Raw genomic sequence first — 24,747 nt, forward strand, 5'->3', positions numbered from 1 at the left:
GCCAGTCCTGACTGCTCCACTTCTGATCCAGCTTCCTTCTGCTGTATCCTGGGAGGTCACAGATGATGGCCCAACTGCTTGTGCCCACTGCCACCCACTTGGGAGACCAGTTGGGGTTCTGGACTCCTGGCTTCAGCTTGGCCCAGCATGGCTATTAAGGGCATTTAGGGAGTCAGTCAGCAGATAGGAGATTCCTCTCTTGTTCTCTCTTGCTCTCGCTTGGTGTTTCAAGTAGATGAAAAAATAAACATTTAAAAATGTTCTACCACCATTAAAGACCCACCACAAATGGAATACTGCCTAAATCCAATTTTCCATTCTTCATTTATACTTCTTTACAACCTATATCCTTATCACATTGTCTGAATAAAATTTCACTTTCTTACCAGAAATTTCTCCTATGATCACCTCCATGTGAATGGCCACCACCCCTTAAGGGTTATCTCATTAATTAGATTTTTATCTGATTTTCTCTACTTAGATAGGAATTCCACCTCCTTTGAAACATCTGATTCTTTGAATCTCTCTATGCTAAATAAGCATTCTAAGAAAATTGGTGAAATGTCCTAGAGGGGCCAACACTGTGGCTTAGCGGGTAGAGCCACCATCTGAATGCTGCCAATCATATGGATACCACTTCAAGACCCAGCTGCTTCACTTCCCATCCAGTTCCCTGCTATGGCCTGGGAAAGCAGTAGAAGATGGCCCAACTACTTGGTCCCTTTACAGCTGTATGGGAGACATAGCTTTGGATCAGTGCAGCTCCAGCCATTGCAGCCAATTAGGGAGTAAACCAACGGATAGAAGATCTCTCTCTCTCTCTCTGCCTCTTCTTATCTGTAGCTCTTCATTTCAGATATATAAATAAATCTTTTTTAATAAGTCATAGAGGGAGCCAGCACTGTGGCATAGCAGGTAGGGCCACCGCCTACAGTGCTGGCATTCCATATGGGCGCCAGTTCGAGTCCTGGCTGCTCCACTTCCAATCCAGCCCTCTGCTGTGGCCTGGGAAAGCAGTAGAAGATGGCTCAGGTCCTTGGGCCCCTGCACCCGCGTGGGAAGACCTAGAGGAAACTCCTGACTTCTGGCTTTGCATCAACACAGCCCTGGCTGTTGCAGCTATCTGGGGAGTGAACCAGTGTATGGAAGACCTCTCTCTCTGTTTGCCTCTCCTTCTCTCTCTGTGTAACTCTTTCAAATAAATAAATAAATCTTTTTTTAAAAAGTCACAGAAAGCACTCACCATCAACATATCTTTTTGGCTAACTTCATTGGCACAGATCCATTAATTGGAATGGTAAAATGCTAGAAGTATGGGCTAGATGGACGAATTTATAGAAACTTTTGTTTAATCATTTCTTGAAATGACCCCTTTGTTTAATCACACCTTGAAACTTCTTATGCCAGATGACTGAGAAGACAACAAATTCCAGATTCTAAGACCAAAATGAATAGCAACAAATGATGCAAATTTTTAACAATTTCTATTTTAACTCAGTTTTTCTCCAAACCAACTAGGGACTATTAATAGTCTTTGGCCTGGACAAGCACAAAAGCAAATCAAGTCAGGCAGATATTCTCTGCCTTCCTCCTGGCAAAGATACCAGGGGCCTGACATCTAGAAGCAGTCCTGAGAATAACTCAGGCTTTGTACATGGTTTTACATGGTTTTTCCTCCATCAGAAGGACCTAATGCCTGGTGAGCTCTAAGAAACATCCTACCTTGTGCTAAGTGCAGGTAAGAAGGAATAGGACCCAATATTATTTTCATTTTTTTTTATCCTTGTATCATCCTACCAACACCTAACAAAGCAGGTTGTATTCTAAGACTACAGATTTCAAAACTACTCAATTTTGCCCAATCTATGCCAGGTAGAAATTAGACCAAATAGTGAAAATTATAATAGTCTATGAATCGGTCCTGCTTCAGTCATTGATAACACACCTGCCTTTTACTCAAGTCGCGTTTTTCTTTTCTTTTCCTCTATGTCTTCCACAGGCCAGTCTCTCTGCCCATATATGTTTCTAGATTGTGAGTCTGTAAACCCTTTATGAGAAAGTCTAGGTCTTACTCATCTGCTTTGCCTCGTATATCTGCAGTATTTCCTGTCCTAAGAGTACATAAAAGAACTTTATATAATTTAGCTTTTCTGGAACTTAGTGTTTTCTTTTAAATTAATGAAAACTCTATAAGGTATAGGCACATCCCAACTCAACTTTCCCAACTTAATGTATTCCATCATATTGTCTTCAAGGAGCATGCCTATATTTATCAAATCACAAGTAAAAGTTTGGAATGTTGAACCCTTAGAACGGTAGTTCACAACCCAGCTACACATTAGAATCTGTACAAACTTTTAGAATGTATGCCCAGGGCCACTCATATTGACTGAATTGGATTCTCTGGGAGTAAGAATTCTAGTGTCTATATTTTTTAAAAGCTTCTCAAGTGATTCAAATGCTTAGTCAAAGTGGAGGATCATTGCTTTCCAGCTCTAGGAAGCACAGTTTGGAAATTACTAGACAACATGATATCTAAGGTATTTTTTCCAGTTCTAGGATTCTCTGTGAAAGTACTTCAATTTACAAGGGAAAAATAAATGACTCTGACTGGATTCCATTTTTAAATAGTCACTACAAGTGAAATGCAGCCCAAATGTTATATACTGCTATGTTTTTAGCATTTCTTACGACTTTTCACGTTTACCCATTCATCCTACTGCTCATTCACTCAGCCCTCCACTGTGTGTGAGGTATGTGAACTATGCAGGATCAAGTCATTCTAAGAATGTTTGCTGAGCAAGGCACACATATTAAGAAAAACCCTTTTATCCAAATACAATACAAACATCCCCTAATGATTTTCACTCTGTGCAGTCAAATTAAAAGAGGAAGCCATACCATTAGACTAGCCTACATTCCAGGCAGCTTTCCCCCAAAATAAATCTGTGATTAAAACAAGAAAGAAAGAAAAAAAAATGGAAAGATTGAAAACCCCTCCTTAGAAGCAAATTGAAACTACTCTTGATGCCTCTGTGTTATTTTCCAAGTTAAATCAGAAATAACAAAACTAATATTTCTGAGAGAAAGATTTTGCTCACAGTTTTTGCCTTAAGGAATTCATTTTCTTGAAAAGAAAGCATTTTTGGTTAGCTCTAAGAATAGAAAACTATCAATAAGCAATGGGAACAGACTTATACCTCCATGAATTGCTACACAGTGCTAACACTTAAGAGGAGGGCTTCCCACACCATACAGATTAAATGTTGACATTTAGGTGTGACTATGACTTCAGAGTTCCCAAATAATTTTGAGACGTGTGCGTTTTAATTCTCCTAATAAGTTTGTAAGTGACAAAACACCCATGTCACAGGTGACAGAGAAGCATTCATTGTTTCTGAGGCAGAACCTCTGGGATGGTTCCTGGGAGTTGGAATCTTGGGCAATCTTTTCAGGTAATTCTGAAAATCACTATGATAGTTCAAAACTCATTGATTTGTTTTATTGTTCCCATGAAAAGAACACAATACAGCTGAGCAGACTCTGGCATTTCCCAAGAGGCTCACTGCCTTTTTCTAAGATTTACCTTTTTCTTTTTTCTATACTGGTGTCTTTTTTTAAAGGAATAAAATCACAGGTGGCACTATTTTACCTAAATCCATACGCTTTTTTTAAGTGTGCCCTATACAGCTGGCTCATTCTACCAGTTGTCCTTGCTTGAAGGAAGCTCCTAGGTGCTGGCTCTGGAGGGGACGGCTTGAAGCAGATCCACTACCCTTCTGGCCATAACTAAGGTCCTAACAGCCTGCAGAGATCACAGGCCTCCTCCAACCGGCAGCTGTAATTACATGAAATTTACCAGACGGTGGGAGTGCCAACCCAGTGCCTGCTGAGACAGTTCAGCAGGTTTCAGCGTTCTGTTCTGTTTGGGAAGCAACCAGTTCTAGCTGCTATACTCAGGGAAAGAATCAGCCATGAGCTATGTTGCTGGTGTGTGTCTTTCTCAATTCATTAAAAAGAAAGCCTTAGAAGTAAAAAGATGAGCTCTTAGGGAGCTACTCCCCGCATGCCCCAACCACCAGATTATACTCAAACAGTATAATAGCTACCTTGGAAATCTCACTTCATACATAACATGAACCACACAGACACCCCTCGTCAAACAGACCCCTCAAAACAGCTTTTAGAATACAACTACACATTTCAAGGGAGGAGACAATGTTACTTTTACCTTATAATTATTCCTAATCCAAGCACAGACTGGAGAGAAGATTTTGATTTTGTGTCTGGAATGAAATACACTTGACTGGAATCGAAGATGCAAAGGGAAAAACAGCCCTCAAAAATGAAAGGAAAAGAAAGTCTGTGTCAACCACCCCAATCTTCCCGATTCTCAAACTTTCCAAATTCTTTTGGTTCACCACCCCAACCTTAGCAATGCCCTCATGTGTAATAAACCACCAGCTATTCTGGTTACAGTTTCTGGGAAATTTGTCCATCAGAAGAGAGGTTCCAAAGAGTTTGGCACTTTTCCTCTGGGGCAACAGAAAAAGTAAGGGTTATGACACCAGCATGCAGGCTGTCTTGGGAGTTCAACACCATGTGATGTGCTGGTCCTTTTGGCCTTGAGGGAAACATTGTGAGGAGGAGGGGTGGAACCATGGGCTCACCTGACATAAAAATGACCACTTTGCGGCCTCAGAACTTTACCCTCTGTCCTGATCGTGCTCCAAATTGAAACACATACTGGGAAAAGGACAGAAGGCAGTTTGCTGTATCTTTGGACGTCCAAAAGAGCAGAAGAGGTTTATGCCTTTTATTTCCTGCCTACTAAACAGAAAAGGCAGTCATCCTGTTTTGAGACCACCAGGTGCCTGCTCTTTTCTCTTATAGCCTTTAAACTCCAAATAAGTGCACATGTTGCTAGGTTCATAATTAAAGCATTGGCAGTACTGCTCACTTGCTTTCAATTTCATTTGTACAAACATTCCCATCACTCTTTTTAAAAGCCCTGGGCACATGTTCAAAACACACAACCCAAACAAATAAACTGCATAACCTAAGCCAAACCCACCAACAACTGGAACATCCTTTCTATTTTGGAAGGCCACCCTCAAAAGCTACTTAATTGCAGTACATTCTCTGAATCAAAGTTCACAGAGCTGAAAAATGGAAATTTTCACATTCGCATTAATGTCTTATCTATCACCAAAGAAAAGTGGGACATGTACATAAGCCATAGAATCAGCTACTGGAGGTTCAATGGAATAATTTCACCTTGAGTGATGTCCTTAAAAAATGGTATATTGAGGAAGGGACAGAGTTTCCTTGAGAAATTTTAGAGTAGAGTCAGGCTTTGACAGAATTTATTATTTTCAAGTGCTGACGAAGACTTTATATTTAGAGCTTAGTTCTTGATCTTATCCAGTGAGGGACTTTTCATGGCCTTTGGAATTAACTTTGATAGCAGTATTCCTATCTGTCATTTACCCTTAAGGCAGACATGACCATAGCGCTGGGAGCTGCTATATAAAAGGCCAGGATAAGAGTGAAAACTTCACCAAAGGTAGAGATTCCAGTGTGTAGAAAAAAAGAATTTGTAACAATTTGATTTTACCTTGGCACAGCAAACAAAGGAGCAGCTCAACAAAATGCAAAGTTTAGTGTGAAATTTCTAACACAGAGTAGAAAGAGCTGCCCAAATCTGTTCAGAGCAGTAAAGAAATGAGCATCATCTGTCTGTAGCCAGGCTGAGATTCAGGTTGGCACCGTGGTCCTGAGGCACCACTGAGAAGAAATGTGTCCACGCAAGATGGCAGCCTGTGGAAATCAGCAGTGATGCAGCCGATCAAAAGTGAGTGCCAAAAGCTTTTGCATCCATTTCTCTGACAGAACAAACTGCTCAAAGACCACTGTAAAGTCAGCTCCAGCCTCCAACAAAAACTGCAACGTTTATAACAAGTGGTACCTCCTCGGCTTACGTCTCAGCCTAGTCAGAATAATTTCCTCTCCTGGGTCTCCTAACTATGGCAAAGGGAAAGGAATTTGACAGCGCGAATGGGACGAGGAAGGAGGTTCCAACGTGGAGCCAGTAGAGTGAGTGGATTACCCTCGGCTGTGCTGGCAGGGAGATCAGCAAGTCTGCCTCCCTTATTCTGGAACAACTGTGTGTGATATGATCTCCCAGGCCTATCAAAAAGGCTCTGTCTTCAGGAAAACAAAGACTTCTCTGCTCAGCGTTGTTCTCTCACATGTTGAGTTTTCTTGTTAACAATGCTATATTATTACAACCTTTATAGCACTGGGGATATGGAGCTTGTATTAAAAACACAATGAAGAAAATGGCTTGTTTATACAAGCCAGTATTTTGACCATAATTATATTTTCCCCCGTCTTCTTGATGAATTAGGAAAGTTCGAGCCAGGTATCTGCACAAAGCACTACAGAAACAGGAAAATAAAAAGGCACATCCTCCAGGGTGTGACCTACATTTATGTGAATCTTGCTGATACAAAGTTCTGTTCTGTTATCACTAATAGTTTAAGAAAATATAATTCTTTCTTTTTTATCTTTAATTTTAATGAAAACCATCCAGGGACTGTCCAAATTTTTCAGAAAGAACAAATTTTTCAGTACAGGAGACAGCAGTTGCCAGTACAACAAGAAACCAGCCAAGTTGCTTTGGAGGAGTTAAGCAAGTACATTTCAATAAGGACCCAAACAATCTTTGGCAACCAATAAGAAAAACAAGTCATCATTGCATTAAGGAGGCCTTCAAAATGAGTGCTGTCGGTGGAAAATAGAGTTACTCACCAACTGAAAATGTTTACTTGAAGTGAGAATTATTTTATGGAAACCACTGTGAGTTTTGGAATACTGACAATCTGTTCAGATTGGTCACTGTGTACAATGTTACTGCAGCAATATGCCCTGAGACTCCTAATCTGTCTGCCTAATGGAGCAGGTGGTGAGGTTCTCTACTAAGCTGTCAGCTCCTGGAGGGCAGGAACCATGTCTTATTCATCTTTTAGCTACCATGGTACCCAGCTCTTCAAAAATACTCAACAAATATTGAATGAAGGAATCCTTATATATCTGGCCAACTCTCTGACCCCCTGGCCTAAGCTATCACTACCACCATCGTCTCTATCCTCTTGCCCTGTGAAATTTCCTTCTGAACAATTTTCACCAGCTGCCACATTATTTTTGGTTGTTTTGATAATTCACTTATTATTTCCTCCTACCAGAATCTGAGCTCCCAAGGATAAGGATTAAAATGAGTTCAATTTCCTGTGTAACTCTAGTTCCTAAGATGGGGCCTGGGACATAACATCCAATTATAAATCTGCATCGACTTTTGAATGAGTGAAGAACAAAAAGTTTCTCTAATTTTCTTCTTCCATCTTCATTCTCTACTTGATTGATTGATTGATTGATTGACAGGCAGAGTGGACAGTGAGAGAGAGTCAGTCAGAGAGAAAGGTCTTCCTTTACCGTTGGTTCACCCTCCAATGGCCACCGCTGCCAGCGCGCTGCGGCCGGCGCACTGCGCTGATCCGAAGCCAGGAGCCAGGTGCTTCTCCTGGTCTCCCATGCAGGTGCAGGGCCCAAGGACTTGGGCCATCCTCCACTGCCCTCCCGAGCCACAGCAGAGAGCTGGCCTGGAAGAGGGGCAACCGGGACAGAATCCGGCACCCCGACCGGGACTAGAACCTGGTGTACCGGCGCCACAGGCGGAGCATTAGCCTAGTGAGCCATGGCACTGGCCTACTTCATTTATTATTTATTATTATCCATTTGTTTTATTTATTCCATCTATGAGGCCTCTTAGTTCAATGAGTATGAAGAAAATAAGGGTTTCTTTATTATATAGGTGGTTGATTCTAAAAAAAATGGAAGAAGGGAACAACATCAGATGCATGCAGAGAAGTATGAGTGATAAGAAGGAAAGAGGAGAGGAAGGCAAGACATGAGTGGTAGCTACCACGTGAACGGATAGGCCGGGTGAGTAGCAAAACATGTGTGTGCACCATCATCTAGATTCCGTGATACATCTAGTCATTAAACAGAACACACAGGGCCTTTAACATGCTGAGCTGAACCCTCGTTTCCTTTCAGACTCTGAGGGGCAGAACTACATTTTTACCTAGATTTTCCAACTTTTGAAGTTAAGATAAAATGTTAATAATTTTAATAATGGTTTTCTTGGGCATTCCTACACTGTCCCCATATGTGAATGAATAAGAATTTACAACCCATTAAGAATGTTTCCATTTTGCTGTCCACATTTAGTGGTTGATAAAACCAGTGGCCTGTGGTTCAGTGATTTGCCCAGGATTCGCATGTTGATCCTGCCAAATATAAAAGCTTCAACTGTAAACTCATATTATTCTTTTTTTTTCAAACCAAGATGAACAGAAAATTCTTTGTCTTTATAGAAATTCATAAGGTGTGATGACAGTTGATCAGCCTTGCTTTTGTAATTTCCCAACTTGGATTTCTCTGAATGAACCTGGGATACATAGGAAAGTAGCCTCGCTGCCTTCAGACTCCATGGGAAAAAAGTGGGAAAGGACTGTTCCTGGTGCTGCTACTATTATCCCTTCTCTACACTCTATGTTTCCTGTGTGGATCCATACTCTCCACTGCGATCTCAGTCCCAGCAATGCTCTGGCCAGCAAATGCTTGCTTATCTCATTCTCCTAATGACTCCTATCTCTCTGCTAATTTATCATGGTGGAAACTTCTCTGGAGTTGAGAGAACATAATCTCTAACTCCTGTGTGCATGGAGGTGAGCTGGTAAAACCCTAAGAGTCCTCATTTCTTTATCTGTGAAACAAAGGTAATGCTATTTATTTCACATAGTTATTGTGCACACTACATAGGAATCATGGGCTTGAAATTGCCATGCAAAGCTGGGATCCTACAAAATATCTGATGTATGTTTAGGAGACTGTCTACATATTTGTTCTGACCTAAGTTGATGATTTAATGTAATTTAATGTAATTTTCTTTCTTTCTTTTCTTTTTTTTTTTTTTTTTTTTTGGACAGGCAGAGTTAAATAGTGAGAGAAAGAGACAGAGAAAGAAAAATAAGGAACACTTCGCAAATTTGTGTGTCATCCTTGCACAGGGGCCATGCTAATCTTCTCTGTATCGTTCCAATTTTTAGTATATGTGCTGCCGAAGCAAGCACTAATGTAATTTTCAAAACATGAAAATGAAGCATATTTTTCTAGTGGAAGGATTCCCTCGGGTGGAGCAAGAATGGCGTGGTAGCTGGGGCAATGGACACTTAGGGCTATGATTTACATTTCTGCAGTCTTCAACCTATACAACCAGCCATGGACACACTAAATGAAGACACCCATTTGTGAAATGCAGATAAAAATGATCTCACTTTTAAGTTCTGGGGGTGATTAAATGAAACAGTAGGTGGCCAATCACTAATGTATTAAAATTAATTATGACAAATAACATAATTGTTTACATGGCTCTTTCTAGTGATGAATCACAAGAAACTTAAGAGTGGCATAATGATTCTAGAACTCTTTATCTGGTTCCTTGATACATCAGTTCACATAATCTCCAAGATGTTACGACCACCGACATCCCTGCTTCAAGCATAAAGTGAGCATCACAAAGTGTATTTGCCAAAGTTTGTAGCAGGGACAGGGAGATGATATGTATGAAATAAGCAAATCTAGTTGTAAGGATGTTCATGTAAATCCCTATGTTTAATAATAAGCATTACTTCATTTCTTTGGATAATGCTTAATATCTACAAGATACTTCATGATTTTTAGAGTGGTTAGTGGAGTAAACTATAGACTCAGCGTGGGCTGAGATTGAGGCACAGTCACTTACTGAGTGGCTCTGTGCATGTGCCTTAACTTCTTTGTGTCCCACCTTTTACAGTAGTCATGAGCTATGTGAAGGAGTGGGGAGGCAGTCACAGGTTTTTTATTATACTGTCATTGAACTGATCAATCCTGAAGCCCTTTGTCTGGATCTCCTATGAGATAGTAAGTGTCTTGGTTGTATAAGTAACATTTTTTTTAAATATTCTCTTCCTCAGAGCCGACACTATCCGAACTGGTACATTTCCTCCATACTTAAGTGAATGATATATAATTAAGAGAAGAGAGTACAGAACTAGCCTGATCTTGTGTGTCTACCACCTTTGCCGTAATGTCCTCTACTAGGTTAACTGAAGGCAAAAGAGCCTCTCTGAGCATGGATGAATGTGTACATGGTACATGTTGTTAATCAAACAAGTGATAAGTGATAAGACACACACTAGCTTTATTCATAGGACACTTCTATATTGGGAGATAGTAATCAAACTAAATGAGCTGATGAAAAGCCCCAAATCTACTAAACATCAGTTTACCTTTCTCTTTAAACTATGGAAATAAATCAGAAACTTGGTTTTCTATGGGAAAATGTTCTAAGTCCTAAAAATTCCTTGTACCTATAAACTTCCTTTGTATTGCTTATGCATTATAAAGTTACAGGATAATCACATTACCACAATAGCCTCACAAGAATTTGAAGCTTTGTCATTTCCAGGTTAGTTACATTATTTGCTCCTGCCAGAAACCTAGTCAGGAGGAATTCATTGGTTTATTATTCTAAATTAATACACCCTGACCATTCAAATCTGGGAAATTCACTTGGAAAAAATACCTCAGCACATTTGGAGTTCTTTAGGACCTCAGTGGAACTTTATCAAGTGACCTGGTACCCTTTGCAAATATGAACTAGTTTTCAATATTTGAATGAAAAATGCAAGGATGTTTGCAAACATCTTTAAAGTTACAAAGTTCAAGATCATAGCCTGATGTGTGGCCAAAGCGCATTGTTTTAAACAAATCCTTTTACATGTTGTCCTTCTTGTCTGTTTCCTTTACCACTCTGTTTGACATTTTAAATAATTTGTATTGGCCAAATTAGAAGAAGAAACATAATCTGGGCCTTGTTCCAAGTAGTCAAAAATGAATAAACCAGGGTAACTTCTAGGTCAAATTAATGATTCATTAAGCATCACTTAATCTACCTGAATCTACATCTCAATTTTAGCTGTTTTTAGAATTTTATGAGACACTGGCCCCCAGGGGACTTTTAAAGTGATTATTTACCCTCCTGTAAGGGATTTCAGTGCAAAAATAAATTAGCTTATTAAATTAAATAGATTTACATATTTTAATGAGCATATTATCTTTTGTTATTTTGGTCTTTTGATGAATTCTTTTCTTCTTACAACAGGTCAAGTAATAAAAATTCACTGCATCCATTTACAAAATGATAGAAGTTTATGGGGAAGGTAAAGAGAATACAAAAGAACTTTCAGATCTCAGTTAAACCTGACGTCTTTTCCAAAAGCGTTTTCTGAGAATGATAACCCTTGATGACATTTTACATTTGCAGATGAGACAGGCCAGTAGACAAGGTTTCCAGGGGTCATCGCTTTGTCCTTTGCCCCTTTCCTATTTAAATACTGCTAACAAGTACCCCAATTCATCTCAGATAATCCAGTTTTCACTTTCTTAGACTTGAAGCCTATGAGTGAGGCTAGACATAAATAAACGTGTTTACTGACACAATGATAAATGTGTGACTGGTTATCCACCTGAAATGGCACGGAAGGAAAAAGGGTCAAACCCCTCTTGGATGTTGACAATTATAGTCTTAAGAAAAGTTAGGATATACCCAACACTATACAACTTATTTAATTGGCTTTGACAGCAAAGTGCTTTACAGCCATTGGATGTGGTATGTATTAATCATACTTGAAGATAATAGTTATTAGCTTACATGGCCAGATATTAGTTATTTCTCAGGAAGTCATCTGAAGGAACTTTATGAAACACTGTGTCTTAGTGTTCCCAAAATCTGGCTCATTTGTAGGAGATTGGAAAGCAGTGAAATTGGTACACATCATGTCCTTCTGTGCAATTCTTCATTCCAAGCACAGACAATACTTGGAGGGAAATAAAATGACTACAGTACCTATTGTGCTGTCAGCCTCTGTAACTGTCCAAACAAATTGAAAGACACAGGGCTGGTGTAATAAGACCAGGATGGGGACCTGGGGACTACAAAGATGGAAGAAGAAAAAAAAAATCAAGGAGGGACTGTATATGCTGAAAGGGAAAAGTCCTCTGCTAGTTTAATTTCCTGCACCTCATATTCCCTTTGGGGTGCATGACACAAGAAAGGATGGCCACAGCTGTGCTGGGGGTGACTCTGGGTAGATGACAGCCCTCCACCTCCCTTAGGCTACTGCTGGTTGTGCTTCTGTGTGCACCAGGCTCTCCTCATCAGTATTGTGAACTTTTACTCTATCACTATGGGAAGCACTTATTTTGCACTGGTCAGGGATGAAATAGGGGGCTTAAGTGACTCATATTACATACTTCTTTAATACAATGCAACTTTCTAGATTCCAGAGATAGTCTCACATCCTCACGTGTCTGCAGTCATGTGTTGTCCCTTTTCAGACCCATTACGAGTTCTGGTAAACAAAATCTGTTAGCCTTGAGAAGAGTGCCTGGCACTGTTGGAGAATTCCCTTCAGAGCTGTTCTTGACATTCAGAGAAAACAAAGGGGCTTTGCATGGGCAGGGGTAGTGGTAACGAGTAGGGAACTCATAATGTGAGTGTGGCCAGTAGACTTGGCTCTTCTTGCTTTCCTTCCTTCCTTCCTTCTTTCCTTCCCTCTCTCCTCTCTCTTTCCTTCCCTTCTTCCCTTCCTCCTTCCCTTCCTCCCTTCCTCCTTCCCTCCTTCCTTTCCTTCTTTTCTTCCTTTCTCTCTTTCATTTGTTCAAATATCTACTCAGTGCACCATACACTCTGCAAAACACTAGGGACACACTGATGAGGGAAAAACAGACACAGTCAGGTCACTGGGCCATTATCCTGGAGCTCACTGGCCAGTGGCATTCAGCCCTGGTTATTATTTTAATTTTGGATGTCCCTTTATGATTAATGTCCACCTCTAATCCCAAATGTGAATTACAGGCTTACTAAAATATTCTAAACTTTTTAGAGGAGGAATATCATTCAGTTTTAATGATTTGAAACAGAATCCTGGATCTGGAAGTTCCTGCTAACTGCTTTTAACTTGGCATGACAACCTTCCAGCATGAAAGCTCATTCGACTTTGCTTCAGCTTTACTCACAGAAACAGAGAGAGGCTGAACCAGATCTGGAAGCCAAGTCTCTGGTCATCCATTTTCTGAGACCACTCCAAGCACCCCCCATATTTTTCTGATTTAGTAAAATGTGTACTGAAAGAGGAGTGAGCCTTCCAAATCACAAAGGATGAGCAGCCTATGGTCAGAGAATGAGCCTTAAGTCAGAATTTTTAATGTAAACATCTTCAACCCTCAACTTGTGATACTGTTTATAGAGAAAATTAGCCCTGTGTTTGCAGTGGGGCCTGAGATGTAGTCTTCCAGATAATTATGGGGGCAGACGGGTGGATTCCTGGGTGAAAAGCACTTTAGAGGAACTAAGACATTCAATTTTTTTCCAGTTATAGCCCTGAGAAACCCCACAGAATATTCTGCAAGTAATTTACTGGTGATATTTGATATAAGCTGGGATAGTAGCCACATTTATAATCACTGAAGAGACAGCATATTAATGGCAACTGTCGGAGAGATAAGGAGGGACTTTAGATCCTCTCTCAAGTTGTTTTTTTCTGAGCACGCCTTCAATTCTAGGTCTGGTTTATCCCTGTTTGGTGTTATCTTTGGAAATCGCCAGCCGCCTGCTTCTGCTTTTTCCTTTTCACGTAGCAAAGCAGACAATCAAACCCTACTCACTGATTTTAATGCCATTATTTTTATTGAGCAGCATTCTAACTGCTCAGAGCTAGCTATTACTGTTCAATCTGAAGGTGCATATTAGGAGTAATGCTATTACTGCAAAGCCAAGCAAACAAGCAATAGTCCAGGTACCCTGTACTTTTCCCCTCTGTCTACTCCTGCCTGCTGTTCTTCATCCAAGAGCACTAACAAGATCATTCATGTGTATAACACCACATGGATTCAAACACAAAATAAAGAGAATGAAAACACTTTAATGTGTTTTGTTTCATTAGCCTATTATATATTATTAATGCTATTTCTAAGGTAATTTCTGATAAGTATCAATGATTAGCAATATACTGTGCTCCCTCATTTTAATAAAAGTTGAAATTCTTCATTCCTTATCTCATTTACTTATCTCTCCAATAATATTTATTAAGCACTTACTGTATACAAGCCAATACGAATAAAATGGAAAAAAAATCAGATATTCACCCTGCTTTCATGAATCTTAAGAGTTTAATGAGATTATTCCTGAAAAGTTGTATATTAATCAAACCTTATGAATTCATATTAAAATTCAATGAAATAGTTTGGTCTTAAAAGAAGTTCTCTATACATACTTTTGTAAAGAACTGATTCCTAGCATATTTATTTGGTTAGGCCAGATATATTAGACTTCTTTAAGCTAGGCATATTTTTCCTCTCAAACATGAGAATAACTTCCTTCTACAAAGTTTCTGTAAATGATATGGATATACAGTTCTTTCAGTACTAGACAATGGAAGAGCTTTTACTCTATCTTATAAAGCACTGACCGTTTGTCAGTGGTGTGTGTTTAAATAAGGGACAGATATACAAACAACTTACTACACTGTATGCAATTTTCTAAAAGTAAGGGAGTACAGCATATCTGAAAGAGTGGGGCCTTTAGAGACCGAGTTTAAGAGAAGTTGCTAGATCTTAGTAACAAATAGATTTGTCCAGAGAAAGAAATGGAAAAGAAAAGAAATTCACAGAGCATTTAAGAGTCACGTAGCCAGAGTTTTCTCAGAAGTGGTTTGGTTATTGTTATCAGGGAGAGAAAACCTCGGTTATCTTTCTAGACATCCTTGCAGGCTGTTTTTTCCCCAATAACTTACTTATTTGAGAGGCAGAGAGAGACATGGAAATGGAGATACAGAGGTACAGAGAAAGAGACAGAAACACAAGGAAAGCGAGCTTCCATCTGCTAGTTCATGCCCAATATGCTTGCAATGGCTGGTGCTACGCCAGGCCAAAGCTGGGAGCCCAGAACTCAGCTCAGATCTCTGTGGCTGGCAGGGTCCCAAGCAATTATGCCAATCACCACTGTTTCCCAGGGTCTGCATAAGTAGAAATCTGGAGTCAGTGGCTGGAGTCAAGACTCAAAGTAAGCACTCTGATGTGGCATATGGGCATCCTACCTGGTGTCTTAACCACTAGGCCACACATCACCTCTCTCCTGGGCTCTTCACAGGCTTCTTCCTGTATTTCCACTCTGAGGAAGAAGGAAAGGAGAAGGCCAGTACATCTTCCTTTCTCAACAGGAACCAAATTAAATCCTGCTGGAGAGGATTGGGCTGACTAGCATTATGCAGACTGGTAGAAAAATAAGGGGGAAGAGAGTGCTCTGCCCAGCAGAGGATTATACCTCACAGGTCAACCAGAGTGCAAATGCAAGCAGTCTGGAAAAAGAGTTCTTGTTAGGGCAAGAACCAGCAGTGTCTTCTATTTTTTCCTTCTTCCCTTTATAGTATCAAGAAGGATGAACACTCGAAGAAATGCTGTTGACTCACTGACTAAAAACAGAGGGTGGCTCTTTAATTTCATTTCTCTTTGATTAACTTTATTTTAAGTTTATTTTCTAGTACCTCATCTTAAAACATATAGTTCTGGAAAAAGTTTTTTTTTTTTTAAATGCCCCCAATCCAATCTACTGGTTTATAGGTTATAAAATTATAGATCAGAGTGGTGAGGTTAGTTGTTTAAGATCAGAAGTTTTAGGGGGAAAGATAAAGCTGGAAGTCAGATCTTCTGATCGCCCCCCAGTGACCCTAAACAGAGACCTGGTTTGCATCTGTGCTCTTAATTATACCAGCTGTGTCTGTTTCTGCTGTACAATGGAAGTAGTGATACTTCACAGGGAAGTTGTAAGAAATAGATGTGAAATTATAAGAAAAGCACTCGGTGGAGCACCAGAATCTTCACAGGTAATCACCTTTGTAGCACTTTTGCCTTTACCAATAAAAACAGCTGTGAGGGTCTGTGATTAAGACACTAGAGCTTGACTTCTGAAGTCAGTCAGGAAGAATAGGTACTATTACAGAAGATCTGTGTGAGAGCTTATTAAAATCATGCACACACACATATGCACTGTTATGCACATGCACACATACACACACATTTTTTTTCCCACAATGAACACCAACTTAGTGTTTGAAGTACCTGGTAAATGCTTTAATAATAAGTATCACTAACTGAACACCTAATATGCGTCGGATATTATGCCTCCTGACAACTATTAATTCTAATTCTCACAACAGTTTTGCAGAGCACTGCACAAATGATAACCCCAAAAGGCCTAAGTAATGTTACCCCTCAGAAACCAACTAGCATAAGGATTCAGACGTCAGCTAAACAACATATTCGATTCTCAGACTTGTTCCATGTGGATTAAAGAGAGGTGATTTCTTTCATAAAATCCTTTCAGCGCAAATGCCTGGACACTTAAACCAGCAGCTGTTCTCCTTAGACATTCAATGGGCGGCGTTGCTAAGCTTAATCAGTTGGGACCATAAACTTGGGGTAATTTAAAAATTGAACAAAGGGCACAGATGACAATTTCTTCCAAGCACACACCTGCTGGGAGGTTTGAGAAACTATCCCTAAGGTCAGACTTAATTGGATTTAGATCTAGATGAACCCTGACATGTTGATTATTCACTGCTTGAAAGTGGAAGGAAGAAAAATGCTAGGGTGAGAGGTCAGATGTGTAAGCTTTCCCCTCTCTCCACTGTGGTTCTGAAGAGTCCCCATTGGGGCCTTTCTTTTATACAGGTCTCATATTCTCATTTTTAACATAACTTGTGCCACCTAAACGCACTACCAGTCCATGTCTTCTAACACAGTACAGTGTTACAGCTTCTAGGATTGGCCCAGTAATGGATATTAGGAGCCTATCAAAGTCCAAAGCAAAATACATACAGATATGGATTCAAGAATTCTGACAACTATTTTCTGCTACAGAATTTTAAGAAAGAGGATGACACAATCTTTAGAAATGATGGACATTTTAGGATGAATGGAAGTGAGTGAATTGTCACGAATGAGCTTTATATATATTACTTCATATAGTTACCATCATTATTATCATCTCCATTTTGTCACAAGTACAATTCTCCACACTTTATCAAGGTTATAATCAAGGGTCAGAAAAGTGAAAACATTCATTTAATGTCATATTGCACTATATAGCAGAGAGGTTATTCACTACCCATTTCTGATTATAGCAGGAAATGTTCTGATAGAATAGCTGTGCTGAGACTATCAAGGGAGGGTAGATATGGAGAGAAATTTCCTAGAGAAGATGGACCCTGAGTTCTAGGACAGAAAAAGGAAAGAACGTGACTTGGTTGCCTGCTGCTCTCTATGTCTGGCCGATGAGACTGTAGGCCTGGAGAAGGCTGAAAATAGGAGCATAACTTGGTTAAAATGGCAGGCACAGGAAAACCAGTAACCTAGAGGTGGCAGAAAGAGAATAAAGGAATTGGAAAGTTTCAAGAGGATGCTCTTTGGAGGCTGAACCAAATTATGAGGTTCAGCACAGCCAGTGGATGTTTTAACACAGCAGAAAAGAAACCAAAAACTGGAGAACCAAAGAATGATATAGGGGCCACAGAGACAAGATATAATTAAAGTTTTTTTTTTTTTTTTTTCTGGAAAAGAGATACATCAGGTTGACTGCTACAAGACAGTAAACAGTGTTTCTAAAATAAATAAAGGGAAATCCATGATGGAAAAGATGAGTTTGTAAAGGACAAGGACCACACTCTATTGCTTTTATAAAGTGCCCCTGTGTTTTTCTATGAGCCATATTTGCATTTCACAACTATATACTGAGGGCCCACTGTGTGTCAGACTTGCTATGGGGACAGAGGTTCCACACTGTCCATGTGAACTATGTATTGAACCAGGTCTACATGGTAGGAAACAAGATGAAATCCCTTGGATTTCAGTGAGGATGATGTGGATATTGTGACCATGGAGTCAATGAGGAGAATACAGAGCAAAAATATGTGTTTCTGAGAATGAAATGGAATGAATTAGAGTGACTATCATAGTGCAAGTGAAGTGTTGATTGTATTGAATAAAATGAAAACAGACGAGTCTGTGCTCTGAATGGAAACAGAACAGGAAATGTGGATGAGATTTATAATGATAATAGTTTCCATTCGGGGCCCTGTTCTTGGCTATGCTGGATGCTTACTCACCACTCTGCAGCAAGACTGTGAGGAAATATTGTTATCCCACATCACGGGTGAGAATTATGGTGATTAATAATCCACTTGCCTGGGACCAAGGGGTCCCCAGGGCGCAGGACCTTTAAAACTAAAACTGGGAGAATCCTAAGCAAACCAGGATGGTTGGTTACCTGAGAAGAAAGTAAAGATCACAATGTCACAAGCAAGGGACAGAATCTGAACTTAGCCCAAGATTTTCTGATGCCAATATAAATGTCTTTTCATTATGCCACACTGCTTCAATCTTTGAAAAGCCCAACTTAACCAATGTCAGATCACACACTTTCTATCAATGCAAACATGGAGGAGATTTTATTTATTGAATCAAATAACTTCCATGCTTTCTGTCTTGTTCAGTTTTTCATTGCCTCTGTCTTGACAACTAACAACCACATATGACCTAGCAGATTTTTGACTACCAGCAGGAGAAATATATTTATATGGTAAGTCTTTTTCTTTTTCATAAGTCAGTTATCATCCCAAAGGTGAGTAATAGGAGAGCATCCAAAAAGAAATTGTGTCTACAAAAGACTAACATCTGGAAGAAAATGAAATGAAAATCTTAAGTCCAGCTGTTTTGTCCATAAGCCAAACCTGCTGATATTTGAGGACATCTGGAGGATTGATTGAACCTTTTTCGATTTTCATACAGATGTTCAGTGTCATAGAGACTCAGCCACAACTCCACATGGAAAAATATGCATAATGATATTTCACTAACTATGTAATTGCCATAGGGAACCCTTTCATAATGCTAATAATGTCTGTGGATAGAATGAAGACTCACCTTACTGGCCTATGCTGCTATATCAATTATGTTTTATAGCATATGGCTATTATGTTCCAGGACATATATTTTGACCCAGATAGCCATGTCTTGATGTAGATATTATGGGTTTTGAAATCAGTTCCTGTACAGTCCTTTTTGGTTTAAGTTCTAGTTGGTTAACTGCAGTCAAGAAGAGTGGTGGGCACCAGGGGCTCCATCCGTCAGCCTTTCTTAAATAACAAAGCAAAGTTATTTAAAATGCATGATTCAGATAATTCAAGTTTTAAAATGATGTCACATTTTAACTAAATATAGTCCCAGGGCTCAATTTACTCTGCAATTAGCACACCCCCCTGTTTGACTGTTGTGTGAAGCAGCTGCATTATCTGCATTTTGCCAAGTAAACAAACTCTGCACCGTGCAATATTGTTTGTTGTTTGCTAATGTGCTAGTGGTTAGAAACTGCTTAAAAACTCTAATTATACATTTTCATATAATGCAGAGGCGGCATGGGGGTGTGCTTCATTACTTGAAGATATACACATGCAAAGTACATTTGTCCTTCAACTGGTTCATCGTAGTTATTCAATAAATGTTTGTAAATGACTGAAAATTAATATCAAATCTTCATTGATTACTTACTGTGCACTAGTCACTGGGCTAAGCATTTCAAATGTGTACTATTTCTTAATCCAAAAACTAATCCTCTGAAGTGGCTTTCCTATCCCCCATTTTACGTGTGAGTTAATTGAGATGCAAAATGTTGTTTTTCCAAAGTCATATAAATCTAGCCAATGGCAGAGGTGGTTCTTGAACTCAGGTTTGTCTGACTCCATATCCTATGCTATTCACCATTATATCTACTGCCTCTTCAAGTATCTTGTGGCACACATGTGGTTTGCTGAGGGCCCAAGACTGGTTTAAGACTGCTATCAAGGGACTGGCACTGTGGTGCAGCGGGTTAACTCACTGGCCTGAAGCGCTGACATCCCATATGGGCACCGGTTCGAGACCTGGCTGCTCCACTTCCGATCCAGCTCTCTGCTGTGTCCTGGGAAAGCAGTGGAGGATGGCCTGGGTCCCTGGGCCCCTGCATCCACGTGGGAGACCCAGAGGAAGCTCCTGGCTCCTGGCTTTGGACTGGTGCAGTTTCGGCCATTGTGGCCATCTGGGGAATGAACCAGCGGATGGAAGACCTCTCTCTCTGTCTCTACCTCTCCTCTCTCTGTGTAACTCTTTCAAATAAATAAATAAATCTTTAAAAATACTGTTATCAAACACAGATATGCATAGATCATTTTATTCCCATTTCATTAGAAACCCTCTTAGCAGCCAGGCAAAGAGAGGTACACAGAACACAAACCCCACTTGCACACATCCAAAATGATTTAGTCATTGAGTGAGCAAAGGTTGTTTTAAGCCAAATGACACCTGTAAAGGAAAGTTATGTCCCTGCTCTTTCCTTTTAAATCTGAACTTCTTTCTTACTGGTCTGGTTGGTTGCAAACATCAATGTGTCATAAAAAATACGTTGCCTTATAAATCACATTCTCCTGTAGATTACAACATGTTTTATTACCCATCTGAAGCTCTTGAAACTTTCTTTCTTCAAAACCTATTCGAGTTACAAAGAGGTATTTACACTTCAAAGGAAGTAGTTATGAAATCTACACTTGCAGAACACAAAACTACCTCTTTAAGTACTTCCAGTGGTTGATAACTCACTCATTTTTGGTGAGTTTGGTACATAATGGTACCACCTTCTAAAGATCCCACCAGCAACTTTAACAATGGATCCAAACACATCAGTCTGTTGATCTCAGGTGGAATCTTTCTAAAAAGAGCCATCCCAATTCTTGGAAACCCACAGTTCCCGTGCATTTAACATGGAGCACGTTAGGAAATTCAGTTTACATACCAAAGTGGGGATTTTATATCAAATACTTGTCTTTTCATTGTGAAAATTTGAAAGGAATAATAATTATGCTACTCACCATTTAATAGAATAAGCAAGTGGCACTCTTGAGGTTGTTTCTGCTCCCTTTAAAAATAGCACTCCTCAAATGCCATGTGGAAGACTAGGCTTACCTCCCTTTCAGTCACACGGCCATATGCAGTGTACAGAATGCTTGTACATCCATTATGTAATTGGATGATTAATTTGGACACTTAAAATTATACCTCACCTACAGTTCTGTTTTCTTACCACTAAATTCCAGGTGGATAACTTTCTGCGGTCACTGCCTTGATTAAAAAGGCAACATAAAATAATTCTGTTCTAGTCCCAAAGAGAATTCAGACAAAGAAGACAGAAAGGTAGAAAACAACAGCTCACCCCTGTGAAATCAAACTTCACAAGAGTGGCTCCCGTTAAAGGGCTTCCCAACTGTACCAGACCATAACCTGACGATTCACTCTTCTAAGAGTAAGTGCTTCACCTTGAGGTTCTTTTTTTTTTTTTTTTTTTCAGATAATTGCCTATAATGGTGGTGCCTCACCTTAGACATAAAGTATCACCTCAAAAGGATGATGAGCTAATGATGTGTGGAAAAGGGGCCTCCACTGAGAACCTCCACAAGTGGGACATTCATCAGAGAGTCCCACGTTGAATGTGAAGCATGTGGCACAGTGGAGAGAACACAGCCTTGGATGTTAAACTGTCTTGCATTCAAACCAAGACTATTCCACTTACTAACTCAAAGCATTGGGTAGCTTAAAGAACCTCCTTGAACCTTACTTTTCTTATCTCTATAATGGAAGCACTGATACCCTTTCCTCATAAGGTTACTGTGAAATGAACTGCATATGAATGTAAACATTTAGTTGGGGTTCAAGGTATTAAATAATCAGTAGATTCATTGCCCATTTATTATTAGACCTGTGTCCTTGGCAATTTTCCAGGCATAAATCCAAGAGGGTGTGAACCACGGAATGCATTACAGTGAAATGGAGAAGATGGAAATCTTTAGTGTTGGATGGCTCCCCAGATTGACCTGAACACCTGGAAATGATGATGATATTTAAGAAAACCAGAAATCAAGAGAGATGAGTTGAGAGTATTTTAGGCATGGAAAGCCAAGACACCCTGGAAAAAAAAAAAAAAAAAGGAAGACCTAAATGGAAGATCTCTGCGAGTGAGATCCCAGTGGAAAGAACGGGGCCATCAAAGAAGGAGGTACCTTTCTCTGAAGGGAGGAGAGAACTTCCACTTTGACTATGACCCTGTCGGAATAAGATCGAAGTCGGCGAACCCAAAAGGCTTCCATAGCCTTGGCAACTCATGACTAGAGCCTAGGGAGATTACTGACGCCATAAACAAGAGTGTCAAATTGTTAAGTCAACAACAGGAGTCACTGTGTACTTACTTCTCATGTGGGATCTGTCCTTAGTGTGTTGTCCAATGTGAAGTAATGCTATAACTAGTACTGAAACAGTATTTTGCACTTTGTGTTTCTGTGTGGGTGCAAACTGATGAAATCTTTACTTAATTTATACTGAATTGATCTTCTGTATATAAAGATCATTGAAAATGAATCTTGATGTGAATGGAATGGGAGAGGGAACGGGAGATGGGAGGGGTGTGAGTGGGAGGGAAATTATGGGGGGGGGAGCCATTGTAATCCATTAACTATACTTTGAAAATTTATATTTACTAAATAAAAAATAAAAAAAGAGAGATGAGTGAGAGTAAAACAAGAATGAGAATGAGAGAGACAGACAGACAAAGGGGTTATATTTTATAATTCTTTTGTCTTGCTCATCCTGGAATCTTCAGCTCCTAATGAGGCAACTGGCACATAGTAGGTTACATAATAGATATGTGTTAAGTTAATAAATGAATTAATGTGCAACTCACACTCTGAAGTCACTAAGCCTACTTCAGTTCATATTTGAATTGGATGCATGATCAAAATAAATATACCTCAGAGAACATTGTTATCGGAAATATATAAATATTTAACGTAGCATTTTTGTTCTTTCTAAAGAACTACAGCAAAAGACTTGTACACCATATCAAATAAAATGGATGGAGAATGAAGAATACTGAGGGGAAGTATTGCCTAGATAGCTCAGGATATTGTTCCTTTCCCAGGTAGGAGGCTTTAGTTTTTTATATTTTACATTCCTATTTGAATTAACACAATTCTAAGAAGTTACTGGCCTCTGACAGAGAACTTGTCAACTCTTAGAAGTTCCTAGTGTTTTCGTTTGCCTGCACTTGAAGACTTGCAAGTGATGAAAAATCAATCACTAGCTGGAATTCATCTTGCAGATCAGGGACAAATCAGCCAATCAGGATAGTGTGTCTTAAACAAAGGTTGGCTTGGACTTGTACACATAAGGATTTTTATTCTAATGTGTGTATTGGGGAGTTCATACATCCTTACGTATCTCTATTCCTAGAGCAATCTCCCTTCCCATTTTGTGTTAAATTTTACTTCCTTTTCCTTTTAGAGAGTCTTATCTTCCATTCCACCATAGATAAGCAGTAAACATCTGCTATTTTTACAATATTTATAAAAGTACAGCCTTTTTTTTCCTAGAAACACAGAGCTCTAGGAGGCAAAGTATTATTATAAGTGCCTATTTTCATTGTGAAAATAGGATATGTGTCAGCGAGGGGGCCACAATGGACAGCTGCTCATCTCAATGAGGAAACTGGCAAAAGAGGCCTCTTCAGTGATAGACCAGGTTCAATAGTCTTAAGATTACTGGCACGGTGAACTTTATCATTTTAAACTGTAAATGAGTCATGGCTATACTGAACTAAATTGCATTATTTTTAGAATAAGGATCAAGGTCTGGGAAATCAACTAGCCCTTGTATTTGAACAGATGGAGTGCTATACGCCTGTCTCAGAACCTCTGAATTGAATCCAATGTTTCTGGGCCAGTGCTGTGGCGTAGTATGTTAATCCTCTGCTTGTGGCACTGACATCCCATATAGGTACCGGTTCAAGTCCCAGCTGCCCCTCTTCCAATCCAGCTCTTTGCTATGGCCTGGGAAAGCAGTAGAAGATGGCCCAAGCACCTGGGCCCCTGCACCCACGTGGGAAACCCAGAAAAAGCTCCTGGCTCCTAGTTTCAGACTGGCTCAGCTCCAGCCATTGCAGTCAATTGAGGAGTGAACCAGCAGATGGAAGACCTTTCTCTCTCTGTCTTTCCTTCTCACTGTCTGTAACTCTACCTCTCCAATAAATAAACGCAACCTTAAAAAAAGCAGCAGCAGAAGCATGTGATATCCCGGAAACCAGGACATGGCTCCTAAAGTTTAAAAAAATTGAATATTTCTTTTTTAAGCTAAACATTCTTGAACACACATGGGAAAAACAAATTTTAAAAAACAATGCTAATGCATAAAAGACCACTTTGCTACATGCACCACTGGGTAGCACACAATTTAACACAAAATTAACAACTGATGATTCTGGCAAATCATAATTTCTTCTAACAGGGAAGCCTCACAATGGCCTGGATTCTGATTCCAGCTACTCATGCATAATATTGGAGGTAAGATCTACTCATACACTTTACATGGCGATCTTGGCAGAGCAATATGCTAATGGTGTCTTTATCTGTGAGTAAGCCCCTGAAATCATTTATTAGTATGGCCACAGAG

General features: G+C 39.7%; 1 protein-coding gene and 1 non-coding gene across 3 annotated transcripts in view; both read right to left on the minus strand.

Moving 5' to 3' along the window:
• The window catches only part of PTPRD (protein tyrosine phosphatase receptor type D), a 1,630,925-nt gene that overhangs the window by 560,765 nt on the left and 1,045,413 nt on the right, over positions 1-24,747 (minus strand). The gene's annotated exons all lie outside the window — the stretch shown is intronic.
• Positions 9,090-9,197, minus strand: LOC127484967 (U6 spliceosomal RNA). Its single transcript, XR_007912172.1, has one exon. It is a non-coding gene; the product is annotated as a U6 spliceosomal RNA (small nuclear RNA).

This window comes from Oryctolagus cuniculus, chromosome 1 (genome assembly GCF_964237555.1).
Source record: "Oryctolagus cuniculus chromosome 1, mOryCun1.1, whole genome shotgun sequence".
Classification (NCBI taxonomy): domain Eukaryota; kingdom Metazoa; phylum Chordata; class Mammalia; order Lagomorpha; family Leporidae; genus Oryctolagus; species Oryctolagus cuniculus.